At 38.5% G+C, this 18,216-nt stretch overlaps 1 pseudogene; it reads right to left on the reverse strand.

Annotated features, from left to right (window-relative positions):
* Nucleotides 1-974: 974 nt before the first annotated feature.
* Nucleotides 975-2,682, reverse strand: LOC123799526 (heterogeneous nuclear ribonucleoprotein A1-like; annotated as a pseudogene).
* Nucleotides 2,683-18,216: the final 15,534 nt, after the last annotated feature.

Below are 18,216 nucleotides of genomic sequence, written 5' to 3' on the forward strand. Positions count from 1 at the left end.
GCCACTTTGAACAAAAGTCATCAGAGGTAACTAGAATTTAAATAAAAATTTGGGGATGCCTGGGTGTCTCAATCAGTTTATCGTCCGACTCTTGATTTCAGCTCAGATCATAATCTCAGGGTTGTGAGATCGAGCCCTGTCAGGCTCCACCCTAGGCGTGGAGCCTGCTTAAGATTCTCTCTCTTCTTCTCCCTCTGCCCCTCGCCCTCCTTCTTTATAGATAGATGATAGGTAGGTAGGTAGGTACATAGATAGATAGATAGATAGATAGATAGATAGATAGATAGATAGATAGATAAAAATTTGAAGAAAAAAAAAAGTCATTGCAGGAAAGTGATAGTTTAGGGTGGTGGTGGTGAGAGGGGGATATTGAAGGACTCCATAAAGGACTCCACTTTTTTCTCCTTTCCTGCTTCTATTCTTGCTAGGACCTACACCCCCACTTTATACATGCCCCAGAATGCACATAGTGTATGTCCTGCTTGTAAGGGGCAAGGATTTAATGATTTCTTTGAACATTGAAGGAAGGACCAGGTGGGAATGACCAGACAAGGCCCTCATATGCATATTCCAAACCACTGAGACTAAAAATCTCCATGCCAAGATCGCCCGGCTCCAAGGAATAACACCGGTTCCTGGAGGCCTGAGAGGACACATACACCAGACCCTGATTTTCAGTTAAAAAACTCTAGACCCCAAGCAAAGACCAGGCTAAGACTCCCGCCCTTCCATTTTGAGTCTCCCAGACACTCTGTCTGTACCTGCTTTCTCTCTATACCTTCAGTAAACTCTGCTTTCACCTCCTGCTGGCTCACAATTTATTTTATCCTGCATATAACCAGACACCCTCTTGGCTGGTCCTGCGGGATCCCCTCTGGGTCCCTGGACCTGGCCTGCCAGCATCAATGATTTCTCACTGACTAGGTCATGGTAATTTATTTTTTATTATTATTATTATTTATTTATTTTTAAGAGAATATTAAATCGTTTATTGATTACACATGATAATGGATGATACACAAGCTTTAATCCCATCTATAATTTTATCTGATACCATAATTCAATTTAGATATATTGCATAGGATGTGCCAACAATCATATTAATAACCAAATAAACTCCGGGACTTTGCTTGGGTGACCCTTTTAATGGTGAACTCCAAGGTCACAACACATTAACTGTCAGTTCAACTACACCAAGGTTTGTGGAGACAATGGCTTCTGTGCCCAAGCAGGTTGCAAATGAATTTCGAATGGAACCTGGCATCACCCTGAAGGAATTCTAACTTCACACTGTTGGGGTAGTATACCAAGATGGCTTCAGAGTAGACTAACTTTACACAGCACATTAAAAAAAGACACATTTATTCAGCGTCATGATCAGACTATTACATTTAGCAATCAACAGCATGGGTGCAAAAAAAAAATCTACATTAAAACCATTTGTTGGAATGCTTTACACTTTCCACAGAACAGAAACTAAAATAACCTGTTATACAATTAGACACAAATACAGTCCTCGAGTTTTTTGCCCGTACACGAGTATTGTCTAAAACATGTCTTCTTTGTAGCAGCTAGGCCCTGCCACCACTGTTCTTGGCTGAGTTCACAAATCTGTTGTAACCTGTAGCTTCCCTGTCACTTCTCTGGCTCTCCTCTCCTGCTAAGCTTTGTTTCCTGGCAGCAATGAAAACCTTTTGCCACTGCCGTAGCTACTGCTGCTGCTGGAACCACCATAGCCACCTGGTTTCATGGTTTGACAAAGTATTGGCCTCCACCACCATAGAGGCCAGAGCTGCTGCCTCCAAAATTTCCTCCTTTCATGGGTCCCAAATTTGAGGATTGATTGCTGTAATTGCGAAAATCATTATAGCTTCTGCCACCTCCAAAGTTGCTTCCATCATTACCAAATCCGTTACAGCCATCCCCACTGCCCCATATCCACCACCACCTCGACTGCCGCCAAAGCCACCTCACCCACTGAAGTCCCCTCCATGACCAAAATTGTCATTCCCACCAAAACCACCTCCACGACCACCACCGAAGTTTCCAGAACCACTCTGACCTCTTTGGCTGGATGAAGCACTCACCATTTCTTGCTTAGAGAGGGCTCTCCTTACTTCACAGTTGCAGCCATTCACAGTATGGTATTTTTGAATGACAGTCTTGTCTACAGAGTCGTGGTCATCAAACGTTACAAAAGCAAAATCTCTCTTTCTGCCACTGCCTCGGTCAGTCATGGTCTCAATCACTTCAATTTCCCCACACTGTTCAAAATAATCTCTTAGATGGTGTTCTTCACTGTCTTCTTCAATGTCACCAACAAAAATCTTTTTCACAGTTAAATGGGCACCAGGTCTTTGAGAATCTTCTCTTGAGACAGCCCTCTTTGGTTCCACAACTCTTGCATCCACCTTGTGTGGCCTTGCATTCGTGGCTGCATCCCCCTCCTCCACAGTGGCATACGTGACAAACCCAAAGTCTCTGGAGCGCTTGGTGTTGGATCTCTCATTACCACACAGTCCGTAAGCGTTCCCCATTGCTCAGAATGGCTCCTCAGACTCTTATCGGTTGTTTCAAAGCTCAAACCTCCGATGAAGAGCTTCTGCAGCTGTTCAGGCTCTTTGGGAGACTCTGCCTTAGACATGACGGCGATGGAAGGGGAGACTTTAATGATGCTTACTCGGCGGCTTCCACGGGCAGAAAGCCATTTTTTATTTTTGATAAATACTTTATTATTTTTTAAAGGTAAATCTTTTGAACAATATTAGTAGTAGTATGCCAATAATATTTTTTTTTGGTAATTTGCTTTATTCTTTTTTAAGTTTTTATTAAAATTCTAGTTAGTTAACAGATACTGTAATATTGGTTTCAGGAGTATAATTTAGTGGTTCTTCACCTACATATAATACCAAGTGCTCATCACAAGTGCCCTCCTTAATACCCATCACCCATTTAGCCCCTCCCCCACCCACCTCCCCTCCAGCAACCCTCAGTTTGTTCTCCACAGTTGTCTCTTACGGTTTGCCTCCCTATCTTTTTTTTGTTGTTCTTCCCTTCCCCTATGTTCATCTGTTTTATTTATTAAATTCCATATATGAGTGAAATCATATGGTATTTGTCTTTCTCTGACTTATTTCGCTTAGCATAATACATCTAGCTCCAACCACATCAACACAAATGGCAAGATTTCATTCTTTTTGATGGCTGAGTAATATTCCATTATATCTATCTATCTATCTATCTATCTATCTATCTATCTATCTATCATCTCACATCTTCTTTATCCATTCATCTGTTGATGGATGTTTGGGCTCTTTCCATAATCTGGCTATTGTCGATAATCCTGCAATAAAGATTGGGGTGCATATGCTCCTTCAAATCAATACTTTTGTATCCTTTGGGTAAATACCTAGTAGTGCAATTGCGGGGTCATAGTATAGTTCAATTTTTAACTTTTTGAGGAACTTCCATTCTGTTTTCCAGAGTGGCTGTATCAGTTTGCATTCCCAAAAACAGTGCAAAAATGTTCCCCTTCCTCCATATCCTCACCAATATCTCTTGTTTCATGTGTTGTTAATTTTAGCCATTCTGACAGATTTGAGGTGATTATCTCATTGTAGCTTTGATTTACCTTTCCCCGATGATAAGGGATGTTGAGCATGTTTTCACATGTCTGTTGGCCATCTGTATATCCTCTTTGGAAAAGTGTCGACTCATATCTTCTGCCCATTTTTAATTGGGTTATTTGGTTTTTTGGTGCTGAGTTTTAGAAGTTCTTTACATATTTTGGATAATAACCCTTTATCAGATCTGTCATTTGCAAATATCTTCTCCCATTCCATAGGTTGCCTTTAAGTTATGTTGATTGTTTCCTTTGCTGTGCAGAAGCTTTTTATCTTGATAAAGTCCCAATAGTTCTGTTTTTTTGCTTTTGTTTCTCTTACCTCTGGAGATGTTTCTAGTAAGAAGTTGCTAAGGCTGATGTCAAAGAGGTTGCTGCCTATGTTTTTCTATAGGATTTTGATGGTTCCCTGTCTCATATTTTGGTCTTTCATCTATTTTGAATTTATTTTTGTGTATGTGTAAGAAGGTGGTCCAGTGTCATTCTTCTGCATGTAGCTGTCCAGCTGTGGTAATTTCTTATTGGCTGAGCTTACTGCTGGGAAAGGAGAAATTCTTCCTTACTCCTCCTGAGAGTAGTTAAATAAGCTTTTTCCTATTGGGGTCTGCAACTGAGGAGGAGGAGTAGGGCATGAGAGCTCCCCCTTTGTCCCCCTGACTTCATTTTCACTGAGGTTTCCTTTATTCCCTTTTACAGTAGTGTCTATGGAAAAATACAGTGGAGTAGGCCACATTGCAAATAGCCAAGTCTTAGCTAAGACTTGTCCTGTGAATGCCATTGGCTAGGCAATGTGCAAAACCAAAGACGGACATTTTCTGTGTACTTTGATCAGGTCCTGTGTTGAAACTTAGAATAGATTAATTCAGACTCCCCATATCACACTGAAAAGTAAAAATCATTATAACCAATTTGCCATTAAAAAAAATCTGAAAATCATGAAGTTTACACAACCAGTCCAGAATTAGTATTTAAATAGTTCTCTCAGCAGAGCGCCAGTCTGACTGATTTTAAAGCTCAACTCTTTCTTGTGGTGCAGCGGACTTCAGTGGGCTTTTAAGCAGGGGAAGGTGGTAATGAAAGGTCCTGATGAGGGTGCCTGGGTGGCTCAGTTGGTTAAGCATCTGCCTTTGGCTCAGGTCATGATGCTGGAGTCCCGGATTGAGCCCCGTGTAGGGCTCCCTGTTCGGGTGGGAGTCTGCTTCTCCCTCTCCCTCATCTCGTGCTCTCTTTCTCTCTCTCACTAACAAATAAATAAAAAGAAAAGTCCTGATGACTTCACAGGTAAATAATTGTACTGCACAGATGCTATGAGTATTGCACAGGTAATGATTTATTATTATCCAGAGCTTTAAAGAGAATAAGAGTCCCACATTTCAAAAAACAGGAATTAGGCTGCATGTCTGATGAACTTGTAGCTCTGGGGAATAGAGTAAAAAACAACCTGGGGGATGGTGTTAGTACATCTGGTTAAGTACAACAAGAGGACGAGCTTGGGAAAGGATTAACTTGCTGGCAAGCAGACGTAAAAGGAATAGAGAAATTTTAGGACTCGGGGCTTGTCATGTGACAAAACGCAGTTCACTTGGTGCTTTGCCCTTCAGGAAATTGGTGTTCTTTGACCTTGGGAAAATATTACCCTTAATTGTGAGACTGGGTTTATCAAATAATCTGAGGAAAAACCTGCCTTCCCAGGTGTCTTCCTCCTGAGAATAAGGATCCTGGTTCAGGGACTGAGGTAGTCCCATCATTAGAGAGGCGTATTTCACATATAAATATAAAAACATGGAGTCTAGGTTTATCTGTCTCTCTTCTGTGATTAGTTTGTGCAAGTCAGCTAGCAGGAGATAGAAAGCCTCTGGAGGAATAAGAACATCGTAGCCTGTGGGCTGGAGACACTCTTTCAGGTTTTGTTTCGCAGTGATCAGCAGACTCTGCTTCTAAGGCTGGCATCGTCTTCTTCGGCTGAGGTAACTGGCTGCAGGGTTGTGAGGACCCTGAGCTAAACGCTACAGGACAGGCTACATGGCGCGGGTTTAGACACGCTCCTTAGGAAGAAGATAATAGGATCAGGAAAAAAACCTGCTTTCATACAGACGTGTATTTCGGTAAAAATCACAAGCTAACAAGTGAAAGGCGTAGTAATAGGACGACAAGCACGTCAGAGCCCTGATACCCAGCAGCCTCCTGCCAGGCAGGAAAAAAAATCACCTAATCTTGACAGGTGCGCTCAGATCAAGAAACTACAGATGGTGTTTAACAACAAAGCCCTTGGGTGCATACAAGGTTTCATAAAAAATATATATGCTTCTTCATGGGAAATGTATGACGTCCATACAAACGTCAGTGAAGACCAGACTCCTGACCCTAATTGGGCGGTTTGGGGAAAATATCACTTGACCCTTTAACTCTCAGTTTCTGCATACAAAACACAGGGGGCAGAGGAGGAAAAGAATACAGATTTTTTTTTTCCTAAAGATTTTATTTATTTGAGAGAGAAAGGCAGGGATAGTGAGAGAGAGCTCGAGTGGGGAGGAGAGGGAGAAGCAGGCTCCCCGCTGAGCAGGGAGCCCAACCTTGACTTGATCCCAGGACCCCGGGATCATGACCTGAGCCAAAGGCAGACGCTTAATGGACTGAGCCACCCAGGAGTCCGGAATACAGATATTTTTAAAACTTGCAGAATTGTAAGGATTCAATGGGATGATAGATACAGAGCACTTAGGAATGGATGGTCCTGATGGGTATTAAGTCTCAATATTACTCCAGTCTGTATTCCATTCAGTAAGAACGCAACCACAGCCGTGAACCCACGACACCTGAGCTCATTCCTCTGTTTGTTTTACGGAGCACTCCCCAGACACCAGCCGTGGCACTAGGGGGCAAGGATACGTAGACCATACTTTCTATCTGCCAGAAACTCACTTTCTACCAAGGCAGAAAGACATGCAGATCAATAGCTAGAACCAGCATGATGGCACTCTAACTGTCCACGTATCAAATGCTATGAAAATACAAACAGAGAGCGGGAAGGAAAGCTCCAGAGCACAGTGGTTTCTTGCTCCGCTTCCCCTTGCAGCTGACCCTTGAACAACACAGCTTTGAATTGTGTGACACTACTTACGCGTGGATGTTTTTGCAGTAAGTACAGTACAGTAAATGTATTTTCTCGTCCTTAGGATTTTAATCACATTTTGTTTTCTCTCGGTTACTTTATTGTAAGGATATGGTAATAACACATACATCATACAGCATATGTGCTAGTCAACTGTTTATGTTATCCGTCAGGCTTCTGCTAACACTAGGCTAGTAGTAGTTAAGTTTTTGGGTGGGGGTCAAAATGATATGCAATTTTTTTTTACTATAAGAGGGTTAGTGCCGCTAACCTCTGCATTGTTCAAGAGTTCACTCTACTTAGTTAAGCCCTGGAAGAGCAGAAAAAACGTACATGGTTACTCCTTTCTCCTTTCTCGTCTGGTGATTCCTTGTTCTTTGTCAACTGTTGCCTATGATTTCTGAGAAAGGGGACAGGGACATGATGAAACTATTATTTGTTCAGCATTTCAATATGCTATTTGCTTTATATATAGTTGGATTTGTGGGATATATAGAAATATATGACTTCAAATACAATAAATAAATAAATAAATCTCGTGGGCACCTCAGTGGGTTAAACATCTGGCTTTAGATTTTGGCTCAGGTCATGATCTCAGGGTCGTGAGGCTGAGCCCCATGTCAGGCTCTGTGCTGGGTGTGGAGCCTGCTTAAGATTCTCTGTCTCTCTTTCCCTCTGCCTCTCCCCTCACCTCTCTCTCTCTAAAAAAATTTTTAAAAAACTAACCTCATGATAGTTATTGTGTTTGTATTTTTTGCCATTCCTTCTATTCCCATCCTTCTGGTGATGGGTCTCCACTCTCTGAAAGTAGGGATATACCCCCTGACTCATAGTAATTGGTTGATTGGATACAAAAGGATAGAGCATTGGAAATCATTTCACTGGATGCTTTTGTTGGAGGTATAAGGGAAGGCTTCCATTTTCTTTTTGGCCATGCATTCCAAGGCTCAGTACTGCTGGCTACTCTGTCCACGCCACATTGTGGATGGAGATAAAGAGATGAAGGTGAAGAAAAAAGACATCCCACTGGTATCAAAACCCCTATTTTAGTCCCTGAGATTTCCGAGTCAAATCTAATATCTTTGGCTTCTGGTTTCTGTGAAGCACCAATAGCTCTCTAACCAATTTTCTTTTATAAAAAGTTGATTTTATAATACTTGCCACTGGGGTGCCTGGGTGGCTCAGTCGGTTAAGCAGCTGCCTTTGGCTGAGGTCGTAATCCTAACGCTCTGGAATGGAGCCCTGCATCAAGCTCCCTGCTCAGTGGGCAGTCTACTTCTCCCTCTCCCTCTGCCTTTCCTCCTTGCTCTATCTCTCTCAAATAAATAAATAAAATTTAAAAATGTATATAATACTTGCCACTGAAATTGTCCTTAATAATGCAGATTATACAGCTACTGAGAATGGAGTGAGGCTTTCATCCAGGTCTGCCTGACTCCATAGCATCTGCTCATGCCCAGATACTGGATTTTTCTACAGGCACGTTGGCTCTTTGACTTGCTCACCATGGTTTGCTCCTAAAGACTTACCTTTCAGTTCTTTTACTCACAGGCAATATACTTGTCTAGATAACGCTGAAGTGAATGATGGAATTATTTATTCTCAACATCAAGGAGAAAGAAAAATATTTTTGATTAAATATTTTCGATGTATGTGAGCTCTTAAGCTATTATCCTCATCTGTCTGAGTTCTGATCTTGGCTTAGGAGCTATGTAGCCTTCCTCAAATTTTCCTCATCTGTAAAATGGGGATAATAAAACCCACCTCAGGGTTGTCATGAAGATTAAATGAATGAATGCCTTTAAAGCATTGTAATAATGCCTTGTGCATGCAAGTTGCTCAATAAACACCAGTTATTATTGTATTATTATAAACACGAATTTTTATTTGCCTGGGATGAATGCCCAATAATACAGTTGTTGAGTCATATGGTAATTGCGTGTTTCTTTTATAATTAACTGCAAAACTGTTTTTCAGAGTGGCCGTTTGATTTTTACATTCCCATTAGCCATATCACATCCTTGCCAACATTTGCCATCTTGATACTTTAGCCATTCTGACAGGTGAGTAGTGATATCTCACTGTGGTTTCCATTTGCATTTCCCCAGGGGCTAATGCTATTGAATATCTTCTCATGTGTTCATTTGCCATCGGTATGTTCTGTTTGGAGAAACATCTGTACATGTTCTTTGTTCACTTTCTAATAATTTTTTTTTACTGTTGAATTTTGAGAGTTCTTTATAAATTCTAGATATTAGTTCTTGGTCAGATATATGGTCTGCAAATGTATTTTACTTACCTGTAGCTTGTCTTTTTATCCTTTTAACATATTCATAAAGCAAAAATTTTAAGTTTTGATGAATTTAAAAGATTTTAAATTCTGTTTTATTAGTTTTTCTTTAATGAATCATGTTTTTCAGTTTCAAATCTAAGAGCTCTTTGTCTGGCCATACCTAGGTTATAATAATTTTCTCATATGCTTTTTGCAAAAAATTTTAATAGTGTTATGCTTTATGACTTAAGTCCATGATTCAGTTTGAGGTATTTTTTGTATAAAGTGTGAAACATAGCTGAAGTTCAGTATTTTGCCCACGGATGTTCAGTATTTTGCCCACGGATATCCAGTTGCCCCGCACCATTTGTTAAAAAAAGACTATCCTTCCGCCATTGATTGCTTTTGCTCCTCTGGCAAAAATCAGTTGAGCATATTCTGTTTATCTTTGTGTCTATCCTTCTGACCCTAATGGGCTGTTTTGATTACTATAGCTACACAATAAGCCTTAATATCAGGTCAAGTGAGTTCTCTCACCTTATTCTTCTTTGTAAAGATCGTTTTAACATTCTGGTGCTTATACCTTTCAATGTCAATTTTAGAATACTCTTGTTGATATCTACAAAATTTGATGGGATTTTGAAAGGAATTGCATTGAACCTTTACATCAATTTCGGGAGAATTGAAATTTTATTACGTTGAGTATTCCAATCCATGAATATATCATGTTTCTTTAACGTGGTCTTCTTTGATTTCTTTAATTAGCATTTTAGGGGCGCCTGGGTGGCTCAGTTGGTTAAGCGTCTGACTTTGGTTCAGGGTCCTGGAATTCTGCCCCCCTTTCCCTCAGGCTCCATGCTCAGCGTAGAGTCTGCTTCTCCCTCTTCCTCTGCCCCTTCCCCTCAGTCATGCTCACTCTCTATCACAAATAAATAAATTCTTTTAAAAAATTAGCATTTTATAATTTTTAGCAAAGAGATAACTGTGTACATTTTAAGTGTATACTTAAGCACTTTCTTTCTGCAGTTGTAATGGTATTGTATTTTTTTTAGGATTTATTTATTTATTTTGAGAGAGAGAGAGAGAGAGCACGCAAGCATGCGAATGCGAGAGTAAGAGCAGGAGGAGGTCCAGAGGGAGAAAATCTCAAGCAGACTCCCTGCTGAGCCCAGAGACCCACGTGGGACTTGATCTCAAGACCCTGAGATCACAAGCTGAGCCAAAACCAAAAGTTGGTCGCTCAACGTACTAAGCCACCCAGGCACTGCTGTAACGGTATTATATTTTTAATATCTGTTTCTATATGTTCACCATATGTTATTATATAGAAATGTGATTGATTTTTATGGGTTGACCAGGTATCCTGTGACCTTGCTAAATTCACTTATTCATTGTAGGATTTTATTTAAAATACTTGGAGATTTTATACATTTAGACACCAAAGAGATGAATAATTTGCCTGAGGTCACACAATTAGTGGATCAGGTGAAATGTGAATCCAACTTGTGTGAGTACAAAGCTGGATGCTTAGCCGCCAGGCAAAGATGCAACATTGTTACCTGGTGAGACACTTACTTGGGCTCCGAAAAAGCAAAGACATTGACTTAGTAAATGCATTTACACCTTTTTATCTTCTCCACCCCACCCTTCCTCCTTAACTCCTTTGTTGAAAATTAATTGACTGTCTATACATGGGTTTACTTTGAGTCCTCTCTTCTGTTCCACTGACCTTGTATGTGGCTTTAATGTCAGGATCATGCTGTTTCATTACTATAGGTTTGTAATATAGTTTGAAAATAGAAAGTGTGATACCTCCAACTTTGTTCTTTTTCAAGATTGCTTTGAGTATTTGGGTCTTTTGAGGTTCAATACAAATTTGGAGATTGTTCTATTCTGTGCAAAATGACATTGGAATTTTGATAGGGATTGCGTTGAATCTGTAGATTGCTTCGGGTATAATGGACATTTGAAAGATACTATTTCTCCTAATCCATGAACATTAATATCTTTCCATTTATTTTTGTCTTCTTTAGTTTATTTCATGGATGTCTTACAGTTTTCAATGTATAGAGATTTTACATCATTGGTTAAGTTTATTCTAAATACTTTTAAATACTATTGTAAGTGCAATTGTTTCTTAATTTCTTTTTCTGATAGTTTGTTGTTGGTGTATAGAAATGGAACTAATTTTTGGATACTGATTTTGTATCCTGCAACTTTACTGAATTATTTTATTAGTTCTAACAGTTTCTTTGGTGGAGTCTTCAGGGTTTTCTACATAATCTCATGTCATCTGAAAATAGAGATAATTGTACTTCTTTTCTGATTTGGATGACTTTTATTTCTTTTTCATTTTATCATTATTTAATGTTCCTCTTTGTATCTAATAACTTTATTTGCTCCGAAGTCCTCTTTAACTGATATTAATATAGCTAACCCTGCTTTTTATTTTTTATTCATTTTTGCATGGTCTTTTTCCATTCTTCTATTTCTACTTACCAGCATTGTTATATTTCAACTGAGTTTCTTATGAGTAACATATAATTGAGTTGTGTGTGTGAGAGAGAGAGAGAGAGACAGAGAGAGAGAGAGAGATTTATACACTCTGGCAGTTTTTGTCTATTGATTGATATATTTAAATCATTTGCATTTAAGGTAATTATTAATGTGTTAATGCTTAAATCTGTCATTTTATTTTTTGTTTTCTCTTTGTTTTGTCTAATTCTTATTTCTCTGTTTCTCCTTTCTTGCCTTCCTATGCATTACTTCAAAGTTTTCTTTATTCTATCTTTATTTAGTTATAACGTTGGTTTTTTTTTTAAAGCCACACATTTCATGCTAACATTGTTTTTTAAAAATTAATTAATTAATTAATTAATTTGAGAGAGAGAAATAGAGAGCATAAGCAGGGGAGGGGCAGGGGAGAGGGAGAAGGAGAAGCAGACTCCCCGCTGAGCAGGGATATTTCCATGCGGGGCTGTATCCCAGGATCCTGGGATCACAACCTGAGCCAAAGGCAGACGCCTAACCAACTGAGCCACCCAGGAGCCCAGTTATAATTTAAGTGTATCTCTTTGTTTACTTTTCACAATGGTTGCTCTGGGATTACAGTATATATTATGACTTACAACAGTCTATAGCGACAACCTTTTATCACCTAAATAAAATGCAGAAACCTCATTTTCATGTAGATCTTTTTAGTTTCCTCCAATTTTAAATGTCATTTTCTTAAGTATTAATTTTTGTTTCAACCGTAAAATATGATTTTTAAAACTCATAAAGAAAAAAAACAGTGTATAACATGTACCCCTATTTCTGCTCTGTTGTTTCTTACCTCTTCCCGATGCTTCATGATTCTTTCTTTTATCATTTCCTTTCTGTTTAAAGTTCCTTTAGTCACTGCTTAAGAGTAGTTCTGCTAGTGACAGAGTGTTCAGTTTTCCTTTGCTTTGGCCATTTCCTGTCCCTGATCCCACGCTTCAGTTTTATATCTCTTGGTGGATGTAAGGATTCTCAGGCCCAAATAGAAGAGCTTCTACCCTCTTACTCATTTTTGGTCATTCCCATTTGTTGTATGGGAGAAATGAGCTTGCTTAGGAAAGGAGCCAACCTCCACATTCTGCTGCTAGATTGGGAGTCAGGAGACACCTGGTATGGGTCTTCTGTTGTACGGAAGGACATACGGTGTTCTGCAACTGTGTTCCCTAATCCTACAGTCTCATCCCGTTCATTTTTTCCTTACCAACTTTCAGGTTTCTCCTTTGGTCCTCTTGCATTTATTTGCATGGTTTATGGTTACATGTAGAAAGGGAAAGGAGGGAGAAATGGGTCTATAACATCTTCTGAAGACCAGAGTCACAAATGGAATTTTGACTCAAAGTCCTTACCAGTTTTAATGACACTGACTACTAAAAACAAACAAACAAACACAACACTGGAAATGTTTTTAGATTCAGCCTCATGTTAAGTCCTTAAATCCTTGTGCTTTATATATATACACACTTCACAAAAAATAAGAGGATTCCCATAAGTCTAAAACACACTGAACATAGGGAAACTGTTGTCTTTACCAAAATTTGACATACAAGTTTAGAGGTGTCTTAACCTTATTCTCAGGCACAAATTGTAAAGTTTACCTTCTTGACCTGCTTCTCTTCATTTTCCCTTCTGGATGCTGTTTTTTTCTTTATGTTTGGAGTCCTTCTGCTATAGCAAGCAATACACGTGAGTATAACCTTCTTGTTGGTGACGGCAAATCCTGTTGATAGCGGTGCCTGTTTCACATATTGATGTTCCCTTTGCTTTTCCTTTTAGAGTGTTTGCATCCCACAGTCTCTCCTTTCATGATTTTTCTGGGTGACTGTAGCTCAGTCGATTAAGCTAAAGTATTAGTTTAAATTATGCTTACCTTTCAGCTAAGGTTTTAGTTTAAATTAGCTTTAATTGTGCACACGTTATGCCTTCTAGAAAATATTTGCATTATAATAAACCTTTTCAGTGTCTCAGCCTCAAAGAATAGTTAATGCAGATATTTAATACTTTGTGACTGGATAGTAGCAAAAATTGGGGGGGGTCTCTGTTTTCTTATTATAGAGAAAAGAGTTGAATTAATTGCTATGTAGAGTTATTCCAGTATTATGATTCTAATTGAATAGATGTGAATGTGCATAATTAATCATGTCATTCTCCCCATTCTGACAATGATAAGAAAAACTTATATCTCCCCCAAATTAAATTAATAATGATTAAGGATAGGACCAGCCATATTGCGTCTGCTAAGGACTTAGCAAATGTATGCTTCTGGGGTATACTATGGACTCTGCTGTTATCATCTGCTGGGAATAACCAGATGTACAGGGAGATGGAAGATCCTCTGTGCTTTTAAGAATATTTTATGTCTTTTATTTTACTTTCTATCTGATACACAACCACATTCCACAGTTAGAATATGCTTTTGCCACAAAAAGAACATGTTGCGGTATTTATCCTATTTTTCATGTTATTAGTACCTATAGTTTGCTACTAAAGTAGTGAGGAAATGCTACTCCCTCTTTGGCTCTTTCCGCAAACTGTCAGGTATGCAGGAAATTCATTTATTGTCATTCGGTTCATAAATGTCTCATAATAATTGAAGACTTAATTGGTAGTCTTATTCTATTAATTAAGTTTATTGTATGTATTCTTATCCTTGCATTTTTTTTAAGACAAATGGGGATTTAAAAAAAAAAAAAAAGGAAAAGGGAGGGACACCTGGGTGGCTCAGTTGGTTAAACATTTTCTTAGGCTCAGGTCGAGATCCCAGGGTCCTGGGAGAGTGCCCCATTCAGCGGGGAATCTGCTTCTCCCTCTCCCTCTGCCTCTTCCCCGCTCATGCTTGCTCTCTCTCTCTTTCTCTCTTTCTCTCTCAAATAAATAAATACAATCTTTAAAAAAAATGAAAAGGGAGAGAAACATAATTAGGAAAGAGGCAGACAATTCTATCTACTCAAAGCAATAGCAACCTTGACAAGCTAATAATTGAGCTCAGTTTTCTGCCTGTGAAATGGAAGAGCAATGAGCAGAAATCCTGGACTCCAGTGAATGCCCCATTATTACTTCCATTCTCTCTTGTGATGGGGTCAAATCCGACACAAATGGAAAATGTACAGAACACTATCTTCCTTTGTTTTCCTCATCTAGTTGGGTGCTTTAGGCTAGGTGATTTAGATTATACATCTGCCTCCATATGCTATCCAATTTCTTCCAAAGCTTCAGAATTTCTTGGTTTGTATGACTTGGTTTCGTACAACCACAAGGATTACAAATGATTAAGACATAGTCTCTAGAACCATGGTGATGAGCTGTTTCTTCAGCAACTGCAGACATGGCAAGGGGGAGAAAATAATTGAGTATAACTAGATATTTAAAGAGGATTTTGAGCTTTTATTGAGTTCTCGGATGTCTTCTTCACTCAGTTGTACACATATTTAATTGCATTTTCCCCTTCTCTGAATTTTAATCTTTTTATTTTGCAAAGCTTGAGTGATTTCTGAACATCACATTCCACTTCTGCATAGATAAGAGCTGCTCCACAAAGTTCTGTGAAGGGATATTGTTTAATATTTCTCTCGGTTTATAGAATGCTGAGAAATAGTGGATAAAAGTAGCTAAGATTGCTTTCCATATCTTTAGCTAGCTAATATTTCATGGTGTACTTTGTTTTGTATTTTACTATTGGCTGTATGCCATTATAAACAAACCATTTTTAAAATCAAATTTGTATAAATCTTATCATTCCAGGCTCATTATTATATTAACAAAGCTCTGTTTTGCACACTAGTCTCCAACGGAGGCACCCTGAAGATGTATTTAAATATAAACTGTTACCAAGATGATTATTAAACCAATGTAGAAACAACATCAAGCGTTCTTTTTTTGGCTGTAGTGTCTATACTCTTTCCTTCTAATGTATCTGCCTCTAACTGGCATGTCAATTTTTAATATTTGTTTAGCGAAGCAGTTTCCTTTATCATTAAGAGTACGTATAACAAATTAGAGATATACAGAGACAAAAACAAATTACTTTTTCTATCCAAATAAAATTATTTTATTATCACATATGAATTTTCGTTCACTCTCCACATGCAAATGCATTTGACAGAATTGCAGTCACTAAGCACATGGCTTGTCTGCTTTTGAAATCCTGTTATAAACATGTCTCCTTCTCTTGAGCGACTCCATAATTACGAATTCCAATCCTATTCTCTGTTGCTATTCCATAATTTACTAGGCTATTCCTTCTTTTAAAACATTTGTGTTGTTTTCTATCCATCTGCTCTCTACTATCTATATATACTTTCATATTTTTATGCTAAAGATTATATCACGATATAATCCTGTGCATCTATCTATATGTATGTGTGTGTGTATGTGAGCTTTCTGTTCAGTAATTTCATTATGATGAATTCCTAGTTGTAGAATAAAGAAACGAAAGCTATAAATTCCTATGTCACTTATGCTGCATATTTTTGCAATTTTTCCTAGAAAAGATTGTATTTTTAAAAAATGTTTTTAAAACTTGTATGATTCTGGAGGTGTTGTCAGTATATAAAAAAAAGTAGTATAGCTTTGCAAATGTAATGTGAGAGTCTGGCCCAATGTCAGTATATGTGAAAGCCACCCAGATGTGTTTCTTTGAATCAGAACACTAATCTTCCAATTTTTATTTTCGTTAATCAATCATTATTTAATTTCACAGTTAAAAAAGTCAAGAAATCGAGTTTTAGAAAATTTCAAAGAAGTGTTTCAAATTCTCATTTCCACTTGTTTTATGTCAAGAGATTCACAAGTTTAGGAAGAAAAAAAATTGCTTTTAGCAAGGTGTGCTTTTAGCACATTATGCTATTCTGAATATTATTTATCATATCTTGATCATTTGGTGTAAATGATCTTTTAGAAAGACATTTTTATAGAAGGCTGGCTAACTAAGCATGTGCTCATCAGCTAAACTGAGGTCTTCCTCTGCCATGATGTCTTTGTCGTTACTGTTCTTTATCCATATTGTAGCGATTCAGGAGTATCTAAAATTCTATTTTACCTTTTGTGGAGACTTTGAAGATTATAAAAATCAACCTAACCACAACATATAATTAAATTTGGACCTCATTAGTAGTTTCTTAACCTTTATACACACTAAGGAAGGCAAACAGATATCATCTTCTGTACCAAGTCAGCTCACCTGGTGGTGGGTGTCTGGAATGTGTTTTGAGGACAGAGAAGACCCATCTTTTTCAGCAGGAGAGTACTGGGATGCTGACACTCCATGTTTTGCCTCACATATCACAGGAACGGCAACAGAGTGTATTTGCCACAGTCTTGCTATCCAGTACCTACATATTTTTCTTAAGATTTTTTTCAAAAGATTTTAGTTATTTATTTGAGAGAGAGAGAGAAAGCACGAGTGGCGGGGTGCGGGAGGGGAAGAGCGGTAGAGGGAGAGGGAGAAACAGATCCCCCCTGAGCAGGGATCCCAACGTGGGGCTCGATTCTCAGACACTGAGATCATGACCTAAGCCAAACGCAGACGCTTAACTGACTGAACCACCCAGGCGCTCTGGACCTTCATATTTTTATAGTAATCCTTCCCGTTGGCCAATACAGATAATCAGCTGTAAGAATACAAAGGTGAATGAACCACTTAATAGTTGTAATTCTCTGGAGAAATCGTTATGTAGAAAAAAAAGAAAGAAAAGAAAATCAAGCATATGAGGCTATGCAGCAGAATTCCTTTCTCGTCCAAATATTCTGCTTCCTGTCTCAGCTTTCTAGGGCTATGGACCAAATGCTTCTTAAGCTAAGAAGCCTACAGATTCAATGAAATCACGCCTACCTATGTTTAAATTGTGCCAGGTCACCTCTCACATGTCTGACTCTACGGCAGTGTCTAACCATAGAAGCAACATGTAGGAGCCCCAGGAGACATTTAGGAAATGTGTAAAAGGCTCTATGGTTCTCACAGTGATTGGTGGGTGTTACCGGATTTGAGTAGGTAGGGATCAGAAATTCTAGAAAACTGAAATGCACAGGGTAGCTCTGTATAACGAGAAATCTCTGATGTCCACAAAAATTCTCCAATGCCCAGCAAGAAAAGCCTCACTGTGGATACACCCCAGGAACCGGACAGGAAGAGTCCTGCCCCACATATCACAAACACTCAAAACTGAACTTACTGAGGAATTTAGAGGTGCCTGTTTCACTTGGGATCCACACAGCTTTTACAACCTTAAACATCTCTTTTTATCAGGCCCCAGGGGAATACTCGTTTAATGTCTTTAAAACAAAGGATGACTATGTGTGAATATGGTGAAGATTTCTGGGTGGTGTCACTGCTGAAAGGAGTGCAAGAAGTATTGGAAAGACATTAGTGCTTACATAGAGAAAAGAAAAATTGTCCAATTCTGTCTTTCAGGTAGCATGAATGCAATCAATTCCTGCATAATTAAAAACTGCAAGAACTGCTGAATATCCATTTTCTTGTTTCTCTCCACGCTCTGGTTTATATTTCTAGAGTTTTCACAAACTTATGTTACATTCGGAACAATTGCACTGGGCTATATAAAGAACATTTTGCAATATTAAGTAATTCCTATTACTCTTAAATCTGTGTATTTGCACCTAGCTGTAATGTGCAAGAAACAAGATACAAATTCTCTACATTGGCTGCAAAATGGA

Source organism: Ursus americanus, chromosome 24 (assembly GCF_024610735.1).
Source record: "Ursus americanus isolate L20-20 chromosome 24, mUrsAme1.1.p, whole genome shotgun sequence".
In the NCBI taxonomy this organism is placed as follows: Eukaryota; Metazoa; Chordata; class Mammalia; order Carnivora; family Ursidae; genus Ursus; species Ursus americanus.